General features: G+C 44.8%; 1 protein-coding gene across 1 annotated transcript in view; it reads right to left on the bottom strand.

The window, feature by feature from the left end:
* The window catches only part of col16a1 (collagen, type XVI, alpha 1), a 58800-nt gene extending 53664 nt beyond the window's left edge, over positions 1-5136 (bottom strand). The window contains exons 1-2 of the mRNA XM_083680696.1: positions 4900-5136; positions 1-32 (exon numbers count right to left, since the gene is read on the bottom strand). The exon at positions 1-32 is cut by the window's left edge and continues 81 nt beyond it. The gene's annotated coding sequence lies outside the window, so the exon portion shown is untranslated. The remainder of the gene's footprint in view (positions 33-4899) is intronic.
* Between the last annotated feature and the right edge of the window lie 17364 nt (positions 5137-22500).

Below are 22500 nucleotides of genomic sequence, written 5' to 3'. Positions count from 1 at the left end.
TTCACTCCTCAAGATACACCGCACCTCGACTGCTAGAGAGAGAGAGAGAGAGAGAGAGAGAGAGAGAGAGAGAGAGAGAGATAAACATTGTCAAAACGCTTATTCCAAGTATCCACATCTGAAAAAAAAACTGTGCATATCACTCCAAATCTATTGATTCTAATAAAGAGTCAATCACATTAGATGTTTAATTATGAGTTTGAAAGGGTCATTTGGTCAATATACAGTAGCAGGATATGAATTAGCCAAACCATCCTATGTGTTCATGACAGAGGAATGGGGTTTAATGATCATCATTATCCTGTCCATCTGTGTTTCCCAGAGACTGCAGCTGTGGCGGCTCTCACACACACACACACACGCACGTACGCACACACACACACACACACACACACACACAGACACACACACACACACACACACACACACACACACACACACACACACACTTGCATAAACAAACACATGGAAGTATGCAAGGATAGACACATAAGCACACAAAGCAAAGCAAGTATGCCCAAAAAACACACAAGCACATCTGGAGCATATTTCACTGGAGCCATGTCGGTGTTACAGTCAACTGCCAGATGGTTACACGTGGCCCTGCAGCAACAAACACACAAACACCCGTGAACACACACACACACACACTTACACACACACACACACACACACAATACACACTCTTTATATCACCACAGATCTCTTAAACATCTGTTATACAGTACAAATACAGTCTTCATTCTTTTTCACCCTGGAACAAAGACCCAAAGTAATTTGTCTCACAAGTACACATACACACACGCACGCACACACACACACACACACACAAACAGACCTTGAACCCAATCCATTGTCTGTCCCTTGGCCACATCACTCTGCTGTTTCCAGGTACAGAGAGCCTCTTCTTTTTGACCATTTGTGAACAGACTTCATCTCCACTACATTTCCTGTCACCTATGAAGTATTTTCTAATCAAAAAGCTGCCAAACAAAGGAAAGGATGCTGATTCTATAGCCCTGTAAACTATCATGACTTTCAGTTTACTTGCCATGGTTATAACACCCTTATGTAGGTCTTACTGTATGACATAGGACATATTGGATGTGCTACCTTGCACCAGTCTACTATGACTGCAGTGTGGCAGTCTTTCTTTAGTAACACTCCTCAAGACATCAACTGCAATGTACTGTAGACTACACTACTGATTGAGGCTGTAGCCTTCAATGCAGTCTGCATGCCACCAGTTATATTTGGTATATATGGTGCTCATAACAATATTAAAACACCTAAATAATAGTAATAATAATAATAATAATAATAATAATAATAATAATAATAATAATAATAACAAAATACTGCACGTTTGCCAATATCGGCCGATACCTACTGCTGGCCAGATAGTCAGTTCATCCTTACTACAAAGAGTATACAATAGAAGCCAGAGTAAAAGCTTGAGGTCACTATCATCAAATGCCTTTACAACATGAATTACAGGTACAAGCTAAAGGTGTACTGCATTCATTGTGAGTGGATTAAATACTTGTTTTTTACCTTGACAACAGACACACAGAGACTGTCACCCTTGGATGTTCTATCATATCTCTCTTTCTTTTGTTCTCTCTCTCTCTCTCTCTCTCTCTCTCTCTCCCTGTTATTCTCTCTTTCTTTTCTACACTCTTTCTTTTATTCCCTTCTTTCCTTCCCACACATTTGGTAAAAGGCCTCACAGCTGGCGGTGACAGATAAAGGCAGTATTGGAGAAGGCCTCTGGTTTGGCTCAATGCCTGGGTTCCCGGGGTTCAGAAGGGACTGGGTCAGTGTCTGCGGACGCAATGCAGGAAGGAGAATAGAAAGACAGCTTTTGAAAGTCATCCAGAACACACACACACACACGCACGCACACACGCACACACACGCACACACACAAAGAGACAGCCAATCAATGATGTTTACAACCACTACTGCTGCGATTTCAATCAATGATGATGAACTTCTCTATATTCGTTATCATCATAATCACCAACAAATAAACATCATAACTATAATCGGCATCATCTTTGTCATCATCATCATCATCATTATCATCATGACCATGATCATCATCATCATGCTAACAGCAAATACACCTTGTTCTGTGACCTCCATGTAACACCAAAGAAAACATCTCCTCCATGATTGTCAAAAGATATCAACATCTTTTACTTGCCTTCTAATGAGAATATATACGGTGCCAACCTGGCTCTCATTAACATTCTAAATATAGAAACGCATCCACAAACCATGTTTCTGGAGGCCTGTTGTTAGCACAGTACAGCATAGTGTTGGAAGTGCAGCTGTAGGCCTGCTCAAAGCACTATGGTACTTATGTCACTCACAGCCATACTCACTCAACAGAGTGACAGCTCAATCAGAGGATTTCTGCCTCTCAGACATGGAGGAGAGGATTTGCTGCTGTGCTGTGAAAAAAAAAAAAACTCCAAATCATTCACTGGGGTTACGGCTCAGACTGAAAACCCGCTGCATCACTCCTCCGACTGAAATAGCTGGGAACTGTGGTGAATCACATTACAATGTGAGCATCCCCAGACATGCAACGTCGTGCGTTGAGTGCATGTATACATACAGACACAGACAGACACATCAGCAGCCAGGGGTGTGTGTGTGTGTACGATTTGTTGGCATTTAGTCAATAAAGTAGCTGGCAGTGAGTTAGTAGACGGCAACAGCATATGGCTGGCACTTAAAAGACAATAGGGAACACACTGTACACCTGGAAACAAACCTGGATCGTCTGAGCCAGTCCCTGCATTCAAGAGCTAAACGTGCTTACATTGCAGGCCTGTTACAACATGGAACGTGGAATGAAGAGTTACTAAATATGTCCCTAGGCTACGATAGTCCCTCCAGATAACCACTGACCCGGACTGAGCCAAGCTTTTAACAAATGGAGACAATATTCAAAGCATGACTCATTTAAAAAATTGGGACATGTTGTTACTGGATGACTGAGCAGTGATATAAAGTTTATGAATGAAAAGAGTGCAGCACGGATATAGTGCCACTCTAATGCATACTGTCATAGCGTATTGTTCAGAAAATGCTCAATCTACATGCAGTGTTTATACCTAACAATCACAGTAAAAGTGGATACAGGTGGTTAGACCAAAACATGTTTGCTGAAACTATTCTGACTTAGTGATTATTGTTCATGAGACCTACAGTACTGTGTGTAGTGCCTAGATAGGCCTCAATTACAACATGCATTCACAAGCACACTAGCAGTCTACTTCTGTTCAATTTCATGACCTTACATTTTTGACATTCTATATCTAAAGATTACAGCTGGGACTTTGCAGGGATTTGGCTCAGAGGAGAAAGCTGATAACCGGACATAAAATTGAAACGGTACTTTTCACAATTTCACGAAGACCTCCCACAAGACCTGCTGAATATCTTGAACTGTGTAACCTGTACTATGTCCAATTTAGGAGTAAATCTGAGTCCTGAGGTTGGCTGCCATTAATTGTACACAACTTGTCCAACATGTCCAGCATTCTACCTCAAAGGGAGGTTCTAAACCCTGTTTGAAGGAGTAGAGAGCCAAAGTAGCACAAATCTACAAATAACTACAAGCCAAAGAAACACCACCAACAAATACTGGAGAGGAAATTGAGGTGCTTGGATTTCGGGTCATGGAATAATATTCACATATGCTATCTCAAAAGGTGGACATCTGAGGAGTTGGGCAACACCAAGAAAATGTAGCGAAATCACTCGGAGTGACGAGTTATCCACAGTGGAAAGTTGAAAATATCTTTTGGAACATCATAGAACTCTAGAATTTAAGAGTAACGCTTTGCAGTTTATTTGGAGATAGGAACATTGGTGGTATCACATTACATCAAAGTGAGCCGCTCCAAAACCATGTGCCTCCGGATGTGGGGATATTTCATCTCCCTTGGGTACAAAGCAACACATGAACCAGTACTAAAGGAGGAAACCAGCTGGAACCTACATTATGGCCAGTTGCACACTCTCTCAAACAAATCTAACCTGGGGAGGATGCAGTTTGACTGAAATATGAAATAATTAGTAAATACTGAAATATAAGTTAGTTTACATGTAAGTGAGTTTTTCAAGCAAATGGTTGATGTGCAGAAGATGAACTGACCCTTGATCTGTGTCTTGATGGGACATTAAACTCCAAAATCAAAGTTTCTTACTGTAGATGATTTCAGATCTCAGGGGTAGTTCACTGACAATGGGAGTCTAGTCCTACGTCATCTGGTGTGTGGATCCAGCAATACGCCTCATCCCCAAATGAGTTAATGGGAGAGATACAGTATTGTAGCGAACGGCGGGGAGAGCAGCTTGCTCTAAGCGGGTATCGAACTCACAATCTTCCGCTTACAAACCGAGCCGCTAAGGGGCCTTACACAGGGTCGTTCCAGTATACGTAATCTAATTCCCTGATGTTATTTGACTCGCACATTTTAAAAGCGGTGACAATTCCCCAACCCTTTTCCACCAGTTACACAAACACAACTGGCAGTCAGCCAGTTCAAACTGGACGGATTGAGTTTGAATTGAGAAAGTGTGCATTGCCCTCTATCCCCCAAAACAAGTCGAATGCGAGTACGTGCAAGTCAGGCCAATAGATGCGCCAATGTTGGCAAAGTTTCAAACATTTCCAACTTTCGACATTTAACAAAGTGTCTACTTTGAGATTTATAGCAGATGTTTAATTGCATGTAATGGTTCCTGTCAGAAAGTTGTTATAGTCTACCCAACCATTAAATAAGCCATTGTGCACAAGCTCATACTTTAGTCGTGGACGTATGTTGATTATTTTCGTTTTAGCGCGAGCGCTATCAATAATGTGTTGTCCATCCATACCTTCAGTTATTGATAGATCCACGCACTTACAGTCACATTAATCCAATGAGTACAGTATATCCGTACCGAGGTGGTAAAATGTCCTTGCTGCTGTCCGGTTGTAATCCACACTGTTTTTCCTTAAACTTTTTCAGGAGGCTTGTGACGGGGGAAAAGAAAAAGTAATTGCAAGACTTTTCATGTCCAACTTCTTTCTCCACCCCTAGCCGTTGTAAAAAGTTCTCTCTCTCTCTCTCTCTCTCTCTCTCTCTCTCTCTCTCTCTCTCTCTCTCTCTCTCTCTCTCTCTCTCTCTCTCTCTCTCTCTCTCTCTCTCTCTCTCTCTCTCTCTCTCTCTCTCTCTCTCTCTCTCTCTCTCTCTCTCTCTCTCTCTCTCTCTCTCTCTCTCTCTCTCTCTCTCTCTCTCTCTCTCTCTCTCTCTCTCTCTCTCTCTCTCTCTCTCTCTCTCTCTCTCTCTCTCTCTCTCTCTCTCTCTCTCTCTCCGGGAGATCCTGCAGTTAAGCTTGTAGTGACATCACCTGGTCCAGCTCTGGAAAATGAGCCTAGGGGCGTCTCTCCCCCTCCCTCCATCCCTCTTTAAACTCCCTCCTGCTCCTTCTCTCTCCTTCGTCTCTCACACGCAGTTACATTCGTTTTATTGCTGTGGGAGGATAGAGGACTTTGCTCTAGTTTTGCCAGTCGGGGTCGGTGTCCGGTCACCGGGACGGCGGATAAATCGCGTACTCAAATGATGTCTGTAATGGACATGTGTTTTCAGCACGACCGATTATTGTTGGATTACTGTTGTATAGCCTACTGTGAATACATATAAATATACCCTTCCAACCCGATCATAAAGGACGTCATTAATAGTCAATCAACTATCTGGCGGATAGAGCTATCTGGATGGGACCTCGTTGACACTTCGGGCAGACATCCTCAGGGACTGGATGTCACACTGTTTGGGGAACATCTGGACTGATGTTTGTGTGTGTGTGCGTGTGCGTGCGTGCGTGCGTGCGTGCGTGCCTGATCCAGCCTGTCAGTCTGTCAATGTCATCGATCATCAGAGAGCAGAACAATCTGTTTGTACATTTAATGAAGGACTGTTTTCCAACGGAACAGTGTGTTGTTCTATTTTCTCCAAAAACAAAGTTTGGAGATTTAGACAAAAACAAAAGAGAGAGAGAGAGAAAGAAATTAGAACAGAGATGCAATTACATTGGAGAGTATCATGGATGAGAGGAGGCTTCTCCAGAACTCTCCCGAGACAAACAAGGAACTGATTATTTTCTTCCAACTAATCCCGATGTTTCCATAATTGTCAGGGAATAATTATTGCTGCCAACCTGACAGACACAGTCATAAATGCACAAACAAACAAAATAAAACAATAAAACAAAATAAAAGGCTGAAGGCATAGATGTAGTCATAAAAGCATGCTTTGGAGCTAGGAATGGATTGCAGTTCAAGTGTTCCCGGCTCAAACTGTGTTTCGCTGCCACTGTGGTTATTAAATGATATGACGTAGAAGACAAGCCTTCTGATCCAGTTCCAATCCAACCCAATCAAAGTTTTTACGGTCATCTGGACTGCGTTTTGATATGAGAGATGAAATGTGTGTGTGTGTGTGTGTATGTGTATCAGAGAGATGGTGCAGAGTGCGTGGGTTTGACCATCTTCTAAAGCACAGGTATTTCACAAAGTAGGATCAATGAATCAGCACCCTAAAGGTCAGATATTCTGAAACAGTTCCATACTTCCTGATTCAAGGAACGATTTATGATACAATAACCCATATTCAACTTCGCTTGCACCTGCATATAAATGCTGTTGTGCATCATACAAGTTTGGCAAGTTTTGTTGACAACAAATGTTGAGTAATCAGAAAGAAAGCTCCAGCCAAGTAGCAACACAAAATGTCCGTCTTCAATTTGCTGCACTCACGCAGATATAATCAAGTGACTGAAATAGGCAATCAAGCTTCATTAGTGTACCCCAGAGTAATTCTCTGGAAGTTTCTGATGTGTCTTGATGTTCAAACAGAACAGCAGGGGACATCGGTGTGGCGGTAAGCAGATGTGTCTGCGTGTAAGTGGTGGGGGAAGGAGAGGCGGGCGGGGTAGGGGCAGGGCGGGGCGGAGGGGGGGGGGGGGGGGGGGGTCAATAAGTTCACTCTAGGATTGATCTCAGTTGAGCGGGCGACGTGAAGTAGAGATCACAAAAAGGACCGTTTATTAAATGAGGTATGGTTTCCATTAGTTTCCATAGAAACATTTGTTAATCTTTCAGGTATTACTTTCAGTTTTTCTTTGTTAAAAACATAACACATACCAAAACAAAAACAAAAAGGGCACCGGAAGTGCTGCAGCCTAGGAGACAGGTGTCCAATCTTCTCAGGACCCTCTTAATCACTACACCTCATAAACAGCTACAGCTAACAGCTTACAGCTACAGCTACAGCTACAGCTACAGCTACAGCTACAGCTACAGCTACAGCTACAGCTACAGCTACAGCTACAGCTACAGCTACAGCTACAGCTACAGCTACAGCTAACTGCTCTCACCCAACCGGCTGCTCAAGGATCCTCCATGCCTCTCGACTGCATCTCCCCCTGTGAATGGCTGCACTGAAACACAAATACAAGGGGTTTAAATCCACACGTCCACTGGTCAATTATCCAATCAGAGTACAATTACATGCACATTAGTCACACCTGCTGACACTTGCTTTGAGCGTCTGGGCGCCCATGGCAGTGGCAGAAGTGTCCTCTAGGGGGCACTCTAAGACAGGCCACTACCAGAAACAAAGACTTCAGATTTGGGCTGGTAGGCTGGGGGGTTTCAGCTACAGGTATGTGTGTGTGTGTGTGTGTGTGTGTGTGTGTGTGTGTGTGTGTGTGTGTGTGTGTGTGTGTGTGTGTGTGTGTGTGTGTGTGTGTATGTGTGTGTGTCAGAGGAGAGGTTGGGCTGAACCATGTCCCTCAAGGCCTAACAATACCAAATATTAGTTTAAAGGTGGATTCGTTTAAAGGTGCACTGCAGCATTTGGCTTCGGCCGTCTCACTCTCACACTCACCCCCTCTTTCTCTAATTCTCTCTCTCCATGTATGTGTGTCAGCGGAGGTATTAAGGAGTCGATGGGCACCTCACTCTCTTCCTCCTCCTCTTCTCTCACTCTCTCTCTCTCTCTCTCTCTATTCACACTCTCTCCTCCCGTCCATCCCCCTTCTCCCTCAGTGGCTGTGTGAGGCGTAGGGAGTGGATGGGTCTTGGCAGTGTCTTTATTGGCTCTGTTATTTCCACTGCATGGTCCTCTGCTCTCCTAAGAGTATGAGGGATGGGGCGGCGAGGGAGCAGCAGTGGAGGGAAAAGAAAGAGGAGGGGTGGGAAGGAGAGAAAGAGGAGGGGTGAGAAGGAGAGAAAGAGGAGGGGTGGGAAGGAGAGAAAGAGGAGGGGTGGGAAGGAGAGAAAGAGGAGGGGTGAGAAGGAGAGAAAGAGGAGGGGTGGGAAGGAGAGAAAGAGGAGGGGTGAGAAGGAGAGCGGGAGAGAAGGTGGGAGGAGGGAGTTTGGAAAGAGAGAGGAGTAAAGACGAGAGAGAGAGAGAGAGAGAGAGAGAGAGAGAGAGAGAGAGAGAGAGAGAGAGAGAGACTGATGGTTTCGATGCCCCTGGTGGGTTAAATTAGCTGATCTTAAGGACACAATGAGCAACCCAACACACACACACGCGCACACACACACACACACACACGGGGGGGGGGATTTGTAGGACACAGTCAGTGCCCTCAGCTAGACTCACATCTTCCATGTTGAGACCCACAAGAGGATTCCATTTCAAGGCTGAGCGCAGATATAAATCAATGAGTAAGGCAACACGGACACACACTTAGAGATGAGCAATCATGCGTCCGTCCCCCTCCCACACACACACACACACACACACCACACACACACACACACACACACACATACACACACACACATACTATGCTCATACAAGTACTCCAGTATGACAGAACATTTCCAAGATGCCCTAAATACTGGTAAATTAAATGAATCCTAGACATCAGTCCAGTACTTCCAGCTCTCTCTTTCCCCTCTCTCCCTCTCTCCCTCCCTCTCTCTCTGTGTGTGTGTGTGCGTGTGTGTGTGTGTGTGTGTGTGTGTGTGTGCACGTGTGCGTGTGCGTGTGCGTGTACAACTGGCCTCAGTTCGCTGGGCTGCGTTATTGTAGCACTCTGGCAGTATGTCAGTCTAACTGCCAAACACTGAGCTGAGATATTACCAACTACAGCACCAGAGAATCACAGACTCCACACTCGGGGGGCCACACAGGGTCACAGCTCATAGGCTAAAGCAGCATTCATGAATATCTGCAGTCAAAGACGGGTGAGAGAGAGGAAATGGTGGAAAGACTAAATTACATAGTTACATTAGGTGAAGAAGAACGGGGGCGTGCAGGGAGAGAGAGAGAGACAAACAGAGAGAGAGAGAAAGAGACATAGAGAGACAGACAGACAGACAGACAGACAGACAGACAGACAAAGACAGAGAGAGACTGACAGGCAGAGACAGCCTGCAGACAGTTAGACTGCCACATCCAGGCCTGACTAAGGATGTATGCCTATGTGGCCAACTGACACATATCCAACGGCACACTTTTTTTCTTTGCTCATTCTTTCCATCCAGAGGAGAAGAGGGGAGGGGGCAGTGAAGGGGGGAGGGGGAAAAGTGGAATATGCTGACACAGGCTAATGAAACAACAGACAGGCACGTACAGTAGAAGCAACAGTAGATTTCCACTGGGGTCTCGAACAGTCATTGATTTGAGGTCACATGACCTTCAGGCTTATATTCCAAATGGCTCTATGGGAAAATACTGTATAGCTGCTCTCTCAGCTTTTACATGTTTTCCGAACAGAGTTTTCCAAACATGGACCGCAACTCTGACTCGGACATGAATCTCTGGATCACCGTGCCAAATGCATTTTCTACAAGAAATGTGAAACAGACATCATTCCCTTTCAACGTTATTCCCATCACTTCTTCTTATTTTATTTTTTCACGAGTGAGTGAGAAGTACAGGATTTGTAGAATGAGTAGTTTCACAACCCTCCACCAAAACACAAGCATTGCTGTATAGTGTGTTTATTTCCTCCACTGCCATTCCCTCTGTGTTAGTGTGAGTTTGTATGCCATTGCTCTTCTCTCTCTCTCTCTCTTTCTCTCTCTCTCTCTCTCTCTCTCTCTCTCTCTCTCTCTCTCTCTCTCACATCTGTTTTCTCCCATGCCTCAGTTCCATCACTCCACCCCCTCTCTGTCACTTTTTCAATCACTTCCACCTCAGCATTCTGTTAGATGGTTCATGTCAGGAGTAGAGTGGATGTAGGCAGACATATAGCACTGAGATTTCCACTGACATTCTCATATCGAGTGTGTGTGTGTGTGTGTGTGTGTGTGTGTGTGTGTGTGTGTGTGTGTGTGTGTGTGTGTGTGTGTGTGTGTGTACGTGTGTGTGTGTGTGTATTCTGTGCTGATGCTGTAACATCCTCTCCTGATGTTATCGGTGCATACCTGCATGGTCGCTAGTCCAAGCTGACATATTTCCTCCTGAACTCATACTAACCCTAAATAAACACTGGGGCCAGTCAAAAAACATATTGCTCTGATGGACATGGCCTGTCCAGACTTCTCTCTACTCTACTCTATTCTCTCTCTTTCTCAGGAATGCCACTGGGAATATTAGTTGTAGAGTTGGAAAAAATGGGCTAATAATCGCTGTTTTGAGGGCAGATAGGGGCCATGCTAGTTCCAATCTAATTTCACACCCCGCTTTCTCATTCCTGTTCTTTATTCAGCACTCTCTCTTCTCTGCTTTCACATCCTTTCCCTTCTTTTGTTATCCATCTCTCTCTCTCTCTCTCTCTCTCTCTCTCTCTCTCTCTCTCTCTCTCTCTCTCTCTCTCTCTCTCTCTCTCTCTTTCTCTCTCTCTCTCTGTCACTGACTGGAAACGTGGCACGGTTCAAAGACATGTGGTGCTGTAATAATGCAATGAGCAGCATCGAAGACAGAATACAGTTGTTTGTTGGGGGGGGGGCTTAAACAACTGAATGGACACTTTTCATTTGTTATACATGTATTTGATACTGTTTGTTTTTGTTGATTGTCAGATTAGTAGTGAATAAAGAGATCTTAAAAGTCTCTCTCTCACACACTTACACACTTACACAAGCACAAGCACACACACACACACACACACACACACACACGCACACACACACACACACACACACACACACACACACACACACACAAGAAAGTTTCAAAGTTTCAGAGTAAAGAAAGTTTGGGAAAATTCAGGAGTTTAACTTGCAAATGAGGAGACGTGACATACAGTGATGCTTGAAAGTTTGTGAACCCCACAGGGATGGTCATTATTTTTGTATAAAATCTTAAAATGAACTTATAAAATCTTTATCTAAACCCCAATTCGTAATAAAGACATTCCAAATGAAGGAAACTCAGATTTCATGTGTGCAAAAATATGTGAACCTCTTCAGTCAATAGCTTGTGGCACCTCCATTAGCAGCGATAACTTGGAGTAAATGTCTCATATCAGTCTCTGCCTCTCTGTTTTGAGGGATTTTTGCCCACTCCTCTTTACAGAACTTAGTCAATTGACTAAGATTTGAGGGGTGTTTGGCATGGACTGCCCGCTTCAGGTCCTGCCACAGCATCTCGATTGGATTTAGGTCAGAACTTTACTTTGACTTGGCCAATCCAAAACACAAATCTTGTTTCTCCTGAGCCATTTTTTTGTAGATTTGCTTGAATGCTTTGGGTCGTTGTCCCAAAGCATAGACCCATTTTCAGCCCAGCTTTAGCTCCTTGACTGATGGCTTGACGTTCTGTTCAAGAATCTCCTAGTATACCTCAGAATTCATGGTTCCCTTCATGATGTGGAGTCATCCAGGTCCAGAGGAGGAAAAGCAGCCCCAGATTTTGACATTCCCACCACCATGCTTGACTGTTGGAATAAGGTTCTTTAGGTGGTAGGCAGTGTTGGGTTTTCACCAAACATAGTGGTTTTGACCCTCCCATGAATGCCATTTCGATTCAGTGTTTTTCTTATTGTTGAAGCATGCACAGTTACCTGAGATGCAGCAAGGGAGGTCTGCAAATCTCTAGATGTTATGTTTGTGTTGGCTATTACCTGATTTATTATTTTTCTTATGGCTCTTGGGGATATTTTGGAAGTGCGTCCACTTCTAGGTCGAGTTGCTGTCATGTTAAATGCTCTCCTTTTGTAAAGTATATGCCTCACAGTGGACTGATGGAGCTCAAGTCTTGTTGAGATGATTGTATATAGCCTTCCCCAGACTGTGCTCTCACCACCCTCTTCCTGATGTCCTCTGAGCTCTCCTTTCCTCTTGGCATGGTGTGTTATCCATTCACCTGTATGGGTAACACAAAACTGACAAGGTTTCTTATCTCTATTTATCAGAGTCCTGCCCAAACTCTTTCCTTAAGATCTCTCCTTTGATTGGTTCATTTGGTACCCAATTATTTACCCACCTGACTTACCTACTTGATTTAACCAATGCAACTTGGAGTTCACTTATTTTTGCACCCGCACTAATTTCTTTATAATTTAGTTTTTCTACTACACGCATGATTTCCTCTAAACCAACATATGGAATTAGTAAACATAAACCTGTTATGTCAGATAAAAAAGACTGGTTATGATTAAATAAATATTTCATGGTAAAAACTAAAATGTATGTATATGTATGTATAATTGCATAAGGGGTTCACATACTTTCAAGCAGCACTGTATAATTTAGAAATCAGATCTATACTTCACCCATTCCATCGATCCAGCCTTGTCACCCAGACATAGAGAGTGAACCAACTACCGTGCTCTAAGTTTGCTCTCCACATAAATCGACTCTGTGGCCAAGCTGGGTCACGATGTATCTGGGCTGCGATTGGCTGGTTAGATTGGGCGATTTGTTCGGCATTTGGACACAGAGTGCTGTTTATACTGTGTTTATATAAGTACTGTATGCAGACGGATTTGGTGGCTCCAGCTATCTGATTTCAACGTGTGTGGCTGAGACAATGGCAGTGAATCAATGTACCCCTCTCTCCAGCCCGGAATATCTATTTACAATTGAATGAGCATGCCTGGCGGACATCCTGAAGAAGTCGCACCTCGCCTCTAGTCAATTCCTTTGCTATTGTAGTATACGCCAACCAGGTCTCATACTTATGTCCTATTGTCAGGGTGATATTTAAGGAGAAGGACAGCGATATGTCCTTTGAGTTAATTGGGTTAAGCTCATGGCCATCGGTCTCCTATGTTGTCTTTGACACACATTAAATGTATGGTTAAACGTACAGTCATATGTTACTTTGAAACTTTTAAATTGGCTAATTTGTTGATACTCTATTCTCATTATTCCTATGTGTATTAATGTGATGTTGTGTGCTAGATAAACGTTCTGTTAAATCAGTACAACATAATCGTGATCAGGTTCTCACATTTAATGACTAATGTTCACATGCATCATTAACGAACAGTTGAGTCATCAGCTTCAGATGTTGGTTTGAGCGTAAATTCCTTGTGATTTATCTTAACTTGAGGGGATGGTAAAGTAGCATGTTGGGTATTCTTAATGGAATCTAGGATCCGATATGATTGAGTGTCTGTCAAACAGGGATGAGCAAAGCATTATCAATCACTATTAACCATGAAATATCTTTTGGAGTCAGATATAACGTAATGTCAATTTGTGTTAGTCTGTCAAGTGACCACTTGTGTTGAGTTTGCTTCATGATGTCCATAACCGTTTGAAGTTGTTCTTGGGAATAAATGTATGTCTTATTCTTAACCCGTCCTCTATTCTTCAGTGTTATTATTTCCAGTTCTTCATATGTAGCCGTCCATAGCGTAGGAATGGTCCTAACATGAACCCATGGTTCTGAAATGTGGAGGTGGGACCTAGCTAGATCTTTTTGGTAGCTAAAGCCTGAGTCACGGTTCGAGAAATAATTTGTCACAAGCAATGTTTGGGAACCAGTGATAAACAGTATACCACTGAAGAGGAATTCAAATGAACCAACTATTTGCTGGCTCTCGTACGGTAGGTAGGTGAAATTTGGCACAGCAGCAGGGCAATCTATTATTCCCATGATGTCCACTACCTATCTGAAGTTAGGAGCCTGCAGCACGTTCGATTTGAACAAAGTTGCTGTCGCTCTCTACCAACAATATATCAATGTCTCCACAGGGGAGCTTACATCCGTACACTCCTCTATCTAAGGTTCAAGTATCCATCAAGATAGAAGAATATATCGATTCATTGTAGATGTGCAACGGAGCCAAGCTGCTATGAAAGGATTCACCCTCCACATTTTCTTTCTCCTCTCTCCTCTATCCTCAAGGACTTGGGAAGTGTTTTTGTCGGTTCAGGGTCTTGGCTGGCCAACTGAACATTAAGACTTGGCCCAAGGTCGGATGTTGACGCTGTCTGCTAATTGCCTGGGGGCTGCATGGGCGTTCAGTCGGCTTGAAATAAAAAAAAATAAAAAATAAAAATGGCACTTTAAGAAATTACAAAGACGCACCTGGAATCCATATCGCTGCTTAGGCTGCCAGAGTCATCACATTCTTTTTATCAGGCCAGTGTTAGATAGAAGCACGCGCATTCACTCATTTATACACTCGCACTTGGACACACACACACACACACATACACACACACACACACACACACACACACACACACACACACACACACACACACACACACACACACACACGTATGAATGCGCTTTATAAGATAATAAAGAGCAGAACTAACTCACGAGGTCAGTCTAATGCAATATTGAACAAACATGCAACAGTGAACACTATGTTTGATTGGCAACAATCTAAATGTACATCCTTGTAGTTCAATCTCAGTATTACATACAGTACCTGCAACCTGATTTGCAGGATTGAATGGAATACGTTTAAAGTTACTTTTAACGTATTCCATTCAATCCTGCGAATCAGGTTGCAGATACTGTATGTAATATTGAGATTGAACTACAAGGATGTACTACAACAGTGAAGTACTTGAATTGGATTGAATGGTTTCAGCTCAAATAAAAAATGTAAAGTTTAAACTATCAAGTTGAGAACTCATTTGAGCCAAAATCAATCAATCCAACTCAAGTACTTTACTGTTAATACACATAATATGCAGTTGCTCATCAAACAAGCTCGTCTCATGGTTGGTGGATTTTAGGTGTTTCAGAAGAGCTTAATCATACTTTACATCGCAGGGAAATTACAAATCAGGTAAAGGTCTGAGGCTTTTAGCTTAATCGAAATGTCCGCCAGGTAAACGAACCGAACCCAGAGTTTAGAATAGTTTTGACAGCAAGCCGTGGCAGACTTAATGAAAGACTTATCTCATTAACATACGGATCAGACAGTAGCCTTGCTGTGTCTCTGCATGTCTGCGCAACAATCAGCCTCAATTATGACTAAGAGGACTTCCTGCAAATAAAACAATGGGTAGCGTCATTGGATGATTTATGCTGCTGCACTCATTAAAACCGGATTTGCTAGCATGTTAGTGCTAACGTTGCCGAATGCTAACATCCTAGCATTCCAGTCTAAGTAGAGCTAATGCTGCCCCTTAACCATTCATTTGATCCACAGTTAGTTCCCCCAGTGGTTAATGTCCGGATTCGGGGGGGGGGGGGGGGATGGTAATCCTATAGACGTGTGCCTAAAGGCAGCTTCTACCCTGAGAGTCACAGACAGGAGCAAAGCAGTATGCTCCAATGCCCTATGGTGCTAAGTCTAGAGGTAGCCACTCGACGCAGGAGATGTTGCCTTTCATTTAATTTCAGCCCCTGTCTGATTTGTGGGCACACATCTTCTCTCTCTCTCTCTCTCTCTCTCTCTCTCTCTCTCTCTCTCTCACTCTCTCTCTCTCTCTCTCTCTCTCTCTCTCACTTTGTATGCACTGTCGACTCTCTCAATTAGTTTAGATTAGCGAGGCCCCGCGGCCCACAAGCTAGCCTTAGCCCAGCTGTCTGTAGTGAAGTGTGTGTTGGAGGAATATATTAACAGTACATGGGTGGAACAGCTACCACAGGGAAATGGAGGCCAAACCACAGGGAGGAAACACACAAACACACATGGACATGTGCATCGTTAAGTATCAAAGAGCACACACTTAACACACACATCCTCTCCCTCTCCTGATCATTGAGTAAACCCAGAGGGGTGGATTTAACCTGTTTGTCCCTGTGGAGACGATCTGCTCCACAGCACAGGAGATCAATGATCCACCCCATTGAGAAGGAGGAGAGAGGGAGGGAAAGAGGGAACCTTTGTTCCACATCAAATCTCAGGATCATTGATTCCCTCCCAGGAACCTATACCATCGATCCACCCTTAAGTAGTTGTCTTTGCTGTTGCTTACAGGAGCCAACACCGCAGTGATGTGGTGGTCTTGATTTCTTCCGACACACACACACACACACACACACGCACACACGCTATGGGGGGCCCTTATTATAGATCACATACAGTGCGTTTGAGGATCCCCGTCTGTATGTGTGTGTGTGTGTGTGTGTGTGTGTGTGTGTGTGTGTGTGTGTGTGTGTGTGGGTGTGTGTGTGTGTGTGTGTGTGTGTGTGTGAGTGTGAGAGTGTGTGTGTGTGTTTATGTCTATCAGGGGCCATGCTCTAGAGGGGCTTCTGATTCTAGGCCCTGTGATCTCAGTGTGTAATTCCAAACAAGCTAAACATGAGTGGAGAGAGAGGGCGGGGGTGTGGGGGGGGGGGGGGGGGGGGGCCCTTGGACATTGATTGTGTCTCAGCAGAGGGTAGAATCTGTTCCTCTTTCATTATGAACCAAATAGTGGATCACCCTCTTTTAGTAGACACACACACAAACACACACACACACACACACACACACACACACACACACACACACACACACACACACCAACGCTCTATGATGGAGCCTGTGTTTTGGGAGCAGCTGTTTGTGTGTCTCCAAGTTGCCAGTGTGAATTAGTGAGACTGCAGCACTGCCTTCTCTAAATGTTTCATGATGTTTACCAGGCTGTTTGTACTGACTTGAGATCAAGGCAACCCACTCCCTCTGAGACGGAGCGGGGGAGAGGGACTCTCCTGGAGGGGTGGGGTTGCATGGGGTAGGGTGAAGGAATGAAAGAGAGATGGGTGGATGGATGGATGTTAGAGCAAAAAGCTGAGGAGAGAGAGAGAGAACAAGAGAGACCCAGCGATAGACAGAGAGAATGAAGTGACAGAATAGTTTGTATGTTGTTATAGAAGCAAGCGACTGCATACGTTTGGGTGAATGAACGAATGAATGAATGAATGACTGAATGATTATATGAATGGATGAAACAAGGATCCACAACATCCTCATTCAACAGCAGTGTGTGGCATCTACAGGACTGATACAGGTAGCCATCTTGTGCCAGTGACTGTGCCTCCATGTTGGAGATACAGAAGATCATGGACACCACTGTAAGGGCTTCACAAACAGAGACCAGGTAGGGTCTCCCATTAAATAACCACAAACAATAATAAAAAAAAAAAAGACATTGGCATTCCACAGCATAGCACCCTCTCCTTCCCTCCCTCCCTCCCTCCCTCCCTCCCTCCCTCCATTTTAAACTGCGGTCTCAACTCATTTTCCTCCCCCCCTCTCTTCTTTTATTCCTCCCTCTCTCCTTCTCTCTTCCCTCGTCGGCGTTTAAGGCGATAATTGACATTCTCAGACAAGATCAGTGGTGACCTGGAAGAGAGCGAGGGAACGTTTAGGCGGTCGCACGGCTCACAATGCCCCCGTTGTTCTGCTGGTAATTACACCAGGGGCAGAGAGATCAGCGGCGCTTATTGAATTCATATCAAATGAAATTTGAAAAAGCGGCGGCCGCAGCACCACTGTCCTCCCACTGTTCATTTTCAGCCCAAACTCTCCTAATTCACTTACTTATTCTCTCATATCTACCCCTTTCTCACTTTCTTTTTCACCAACACTCTCTCGCTCGCACTCTCGGAAGTCTATGTTTCTCTCTTTATCTCTCTCTCTCTCTCTCTCTCGCTTTTTTTTCTCTCTGTTTCATCCTCGCTCTCTCTCCTTCTCTTCTTCTCTCCGTCTGCTTCCTTCTCGTTATCAAATTCTCTTGAGCGCTCTCTTGCTATTCTTTTATCTCTCTATATTCTCTGACTTTTCTTCCTCTCACAAGTCTGTTTTCTTCTCTAATCTAATTCTCGAGTGCTTGTTCTCTCCCTCCATCTTATTTCCTTTTTTCCCATCTCTCATCCCTCTCACTCTTTTTATTTTACTTCTTTTTTTGATTTCTTTGTTTCACTCTTATTTTTATTTAATATTTCCCTTTATCGCACGACCCTCTACTTATCCCACTATCAAAACACACTCTGTCCATCTCTATAAAACAATTTGGTAGCTGGTGATGCTTTTTAGTTGCAGTATCAAAGTTTGATCTGAAAACCTGAACAAAATGTCATCCATCTTGTTCATACTGCATTGCTGATATGCCAAATTCTATAAATACACATTATACGATTCTGATTTTATCTTGCACCATGCAATTGCATGTGTATTTATATAATTCCCTCTCATCACCACTTGGGGGCGATACATTCACATAGTTTGAATAGTTTATGTGTCTGAATGCAGCCTGTGGCGTGCTACACACACACACACACACACACACACACACACACACACACACACACACACACACACACACACACACACACAGACACACACACACACACACAAACACAAACACACACACACACACACACACACACACACACACACTCTCTCTCTCTGGACCTCTGCTCTGTCACATGGACTCCCTCCTATCCTTCTTCCTCTCCCTCCCTCCCTCCCTCCCTCCCTCCCTCCTTCCTAAATCAGCCGCGATAAAAACAGATGCCGGATTGAAATGTCACGAGCGTATCTCAAACTGCCAGAATATTAACCTGTTCACCTGAGGTACCTCGCTACCCTAGGGGGGTTACCGGGACGAGGTAGGGTGAGGTGAGAGGGAGAGCAGGAGGAAGGGAGGGAGAGCGGGAGAGTTGAATGATCAGTGAAAGGGCTAGGGGGGAGACGAGATAGGTGGAGGGGTGAGGGAGAGGGTGGGTGGGTGGGTGGGTGGGTGGTCGGCGATGGTGGAGAGATTGGGGATGAACTCCTATTGACTAAGAGCAGAGAGCAGGAAGATATGCACGTATCTGGGGAATAAAACATGTATATAGAAGCAAACAATGGAGAGGAGACTCAACAGGGCCAAACTAGTACCAAGGGCAGAGAGAGAGTACTGTATACGAGAGAGGGAGAGGTAGAGGGAGAGGGAGGGAGAGAGGGAGAGAGAGGGAGAGGTAGAGGGAGAGGGAGGGAGAGAGGGAGAGGTAGAGGGAGAGGGAGAGAGAGAGGGAGAGAGAGAGAGAGTACTGTATAAGAGAGAGGAAGAGGGAGGGAGAGAGAGAGAGAGGGAGAGGTAGAGGGAGAGGGAGGGAGAGAGAGAGAGTACTGTATAAGAGAGAGGGAGAGGTAGAGGTAGAGGGAGAGAGAGAGAGAGAGGGAGAGAGAGAGAGAGAGGGAGAGAGAGAGGGAGAGAGAGAGAGAGTACTGTATAAGAGAGAGGGAAAGGTAGAGGGAGAGGGAGAGGGAGAGAGAGAGAGAGAGAGAGAGAAATAATATACAGGCATCCAAAGGAGATGGAAGAAGGTGTTGGTAGGGAAAGACGGATGGGGAGACGATGACGACATGCGATAAATAGATGGAGGGGAGAGAGAGAAAGGGTGGAACACAGAGAAGAAAAGGAGGGAAAGGGGGATAAAGAGACGGAGACATATAGAAAGAAGAGAATAGAAAAGTAGAGTACTTCTATTGTAGATAATATATTCATGAATACAAGGTACTAGGGAGCCTAAAGATGATCGAGATTGTGCCAGACAGAAGACACAAGAGATGAGGAGGATAGAGAAAGACAATAAGAGAGTTTCAGAGGGATTTCTCAAAGTATATATAAAGAGAGAAAGAGATAGAGTTAGAGAGAGAGAGAGAGAGAGAGAGAGAGAGAGAGAGAGAGAGTTAGAGAGAGAGTTAGAGAGAGAGAGAGAGAGACAGAGAGAGAGAGAGAGAGAGAGAATGTGTGTGTGTGAGAGAGAGAGAGAGAGAGAGAGAGAGAGAGAGAGAGAGAGAGAGAGTTAGAGAGAGAGAGAGAGTTAGAGAGAGAGAGAGAGAGAGAGAGAGAGAGTTAGAGAGAGAGAGAGAGAGAGAGAGTTAGAGAGAGAGAGAGAGAGAGAGAGAGTGTTAGGAGTAGGCTCGCTCAGTGCTATGATTTGTATGGAATCTCAGAGGGTGCGATTTGGTTGATAATAGGCAGATAAAGCAGCCGTCTGCTGTCATAAATCTTTCATTGTTCCTCTCATCTTCTCTGTTTCTTTCTCATCTCCGCCGTAGCCGCCTCATCGGCCTTCAGCCTCACAATACAGCTATCACAGTTGGAATAGACCAGCCACGCATTTTTAAAAAGGCACCATCAAAGTCCCACTGCGGCTCCAAAATAAAACAACAGAATATCTACACTGCAAACCTAGTGTAAGATGGACAGAGTAGAGGACCTGGTAGGGAAAGTTGATCCTGATCCAAGTGTAGACAAGGAAGCAGTGATTTAACAGCCTTGAGGTGTAGTTTCCTGCGTATCGAAAAAGCTTCTGTGGAAAAAAACATTCAACCTCCACTTCACTCGATTCTCTCCATCCTCACTTCCCTCCCACTCTCCCAACGCCCCCTAACCCTATCTCGCGTGAAGGCCACATCACCTCCTCCGCCTGCCCCCTAACCCTATCTCGCGTGAAGGCCACATCACCTCCTCCGCCTGCCCCCTCACCGTATCTCGCGTGAAGGCCACATCACCTCCTCCGCCTGTCTCCTCTATGTGAGTCTCGTCTCTGCAACGGTGACATGGTCATAAATCACGCGGTGAGTGGGTCTTGTTTATGTTGGGGGTGTGTGCAGGCCGTATGTAAGCACCCAGGCCATGATGAATTAGCTGCCCTAAATAGTCACTCCTGAGTGACACCGGAGGTAGCGTTAGCTGCTACACTAACTTGGCCAACCAGCCGCCAACGTATGGGCGAGTCAAAGAGGAAGCGACAGAGAGATGAAGAGTGTGTGGGAGGAAGGGAGGAGGGGTTCAAAAAAGGAGATGATGAGAAGAGTTAAAATTATGCAAATTAAGAAAAGGCATGGTGGTGGAAAGGAATGGTGGAGTAGCCGCTAGCCATTGCTGCCCTTCAGCAGACAAGTGATGCACACAGCCCCCAAAGACAGACGACAAGACGTGCAATTGCTCCCTGTCAGGAGGCCAGATAGCGGAAAGAGATAGACAGTGAGAGAGAGAGAGAGAGAGAGAGAGAGAGAGAGAGAGAGAGAGAGAGAGAGAGACAGAGACAGAGACAGAGACAGAGAGACAGACCAGGGACCAGAGACCAGAGACCAGAGACCAGAGACCAGAGACCAGAGACCAGAAACCAGAGACAGAGACCAGAGTCAGAGTCAGAGTCAGAGAACAGAGTCTGAGACCAGAGACAGAGACAGAGACAGAGACAGAGACAGAGACCAGAGTCAAAGTCAGAGATAGAGACAGAGACAGAGACAGAGACAGAGACAGAGACCAGAGTCAAAGTCAGAGATAGAGACAGAGACAGAGACAGAGACAGAGACAGAGACAGAGACAGAGACAGAGAGACAGACCAGGGACCAGAGACCAGAGACCAGAGACCAGAGACCAGAGACCAGAGACCAGAGACCAGAAACCAGAGACAGAGACCAGAGTCAGAGTCAGAGTCAGAGAACAGAGTCTGAGACCAGAGACAGAGACAGAGACAGAGACAGAGACAGAGACCAGAGTCAAAGTCAGAGATAGAGACAGAGACAGAGACAGAGACAGAGACAGAGACAGAGACCAGAGTCAAAGTCAGAGATAGAGACAGAGACAGAGACAGAGACAGAGACAGAGACAGAGATAGAGATAGAGAGAGAGACAGAGACAGAGACCAGAGTCAAAGTCAGAGATAGAGACAGAGACAGAGACAGAGACAGAGACAGAGACAGAGACAGAGACCAGAGTCAAAGTCAGAGATAGAGACAGAGACAGAGACAGAGACAGAGACAGAGACAGAGACCAGAGACAGAGACCAGAGACCGAGACCAGAGACCAGAGGCCAGAGACAGAGACCGAGACAGAGACCAGAGACCAGAGGCACAGGCAGAGACAGAAATGAAGGGAGGTAGTGGATGGGGAATGAGAAAGTGGGAGGGAGTGACTAAGGGAAGGTGAGTAAAAAGGAAGGAAGGTGCGTGGAAAGAAACCTGAGAATGGAGGATAAGAAGAGGGGTAAAGACAAATGGAAGTGGAAGGGGTTTTAAGGGGAAGAGGAGGAGAGAGAGTGAGAGGGAAGGAGAGATAATGGATTCAGAGTGTGGGGATATAAATAAACTTTGTTGTCTCTTCATGCGTAATGTTTTTATTCA

The sequence above is a fragment of the Argentina silus genome, assembly GCF_951799395.1.
Source record: "Argentina silus genome assembly, chromosome: 11".
Classification (NCBI taxonomy): domain Eukaryota; kingdom Metazoa; phylum Chordata; class Actinopteri; order Argentiniformes; family Argentinidae; genus Argentina; species Argentina silus.
The sequence above is the reverse complement of the archived record's forward strand: the minus strand, read 5'-3'. Positions and strand labels throughout refer to the sequence as shown.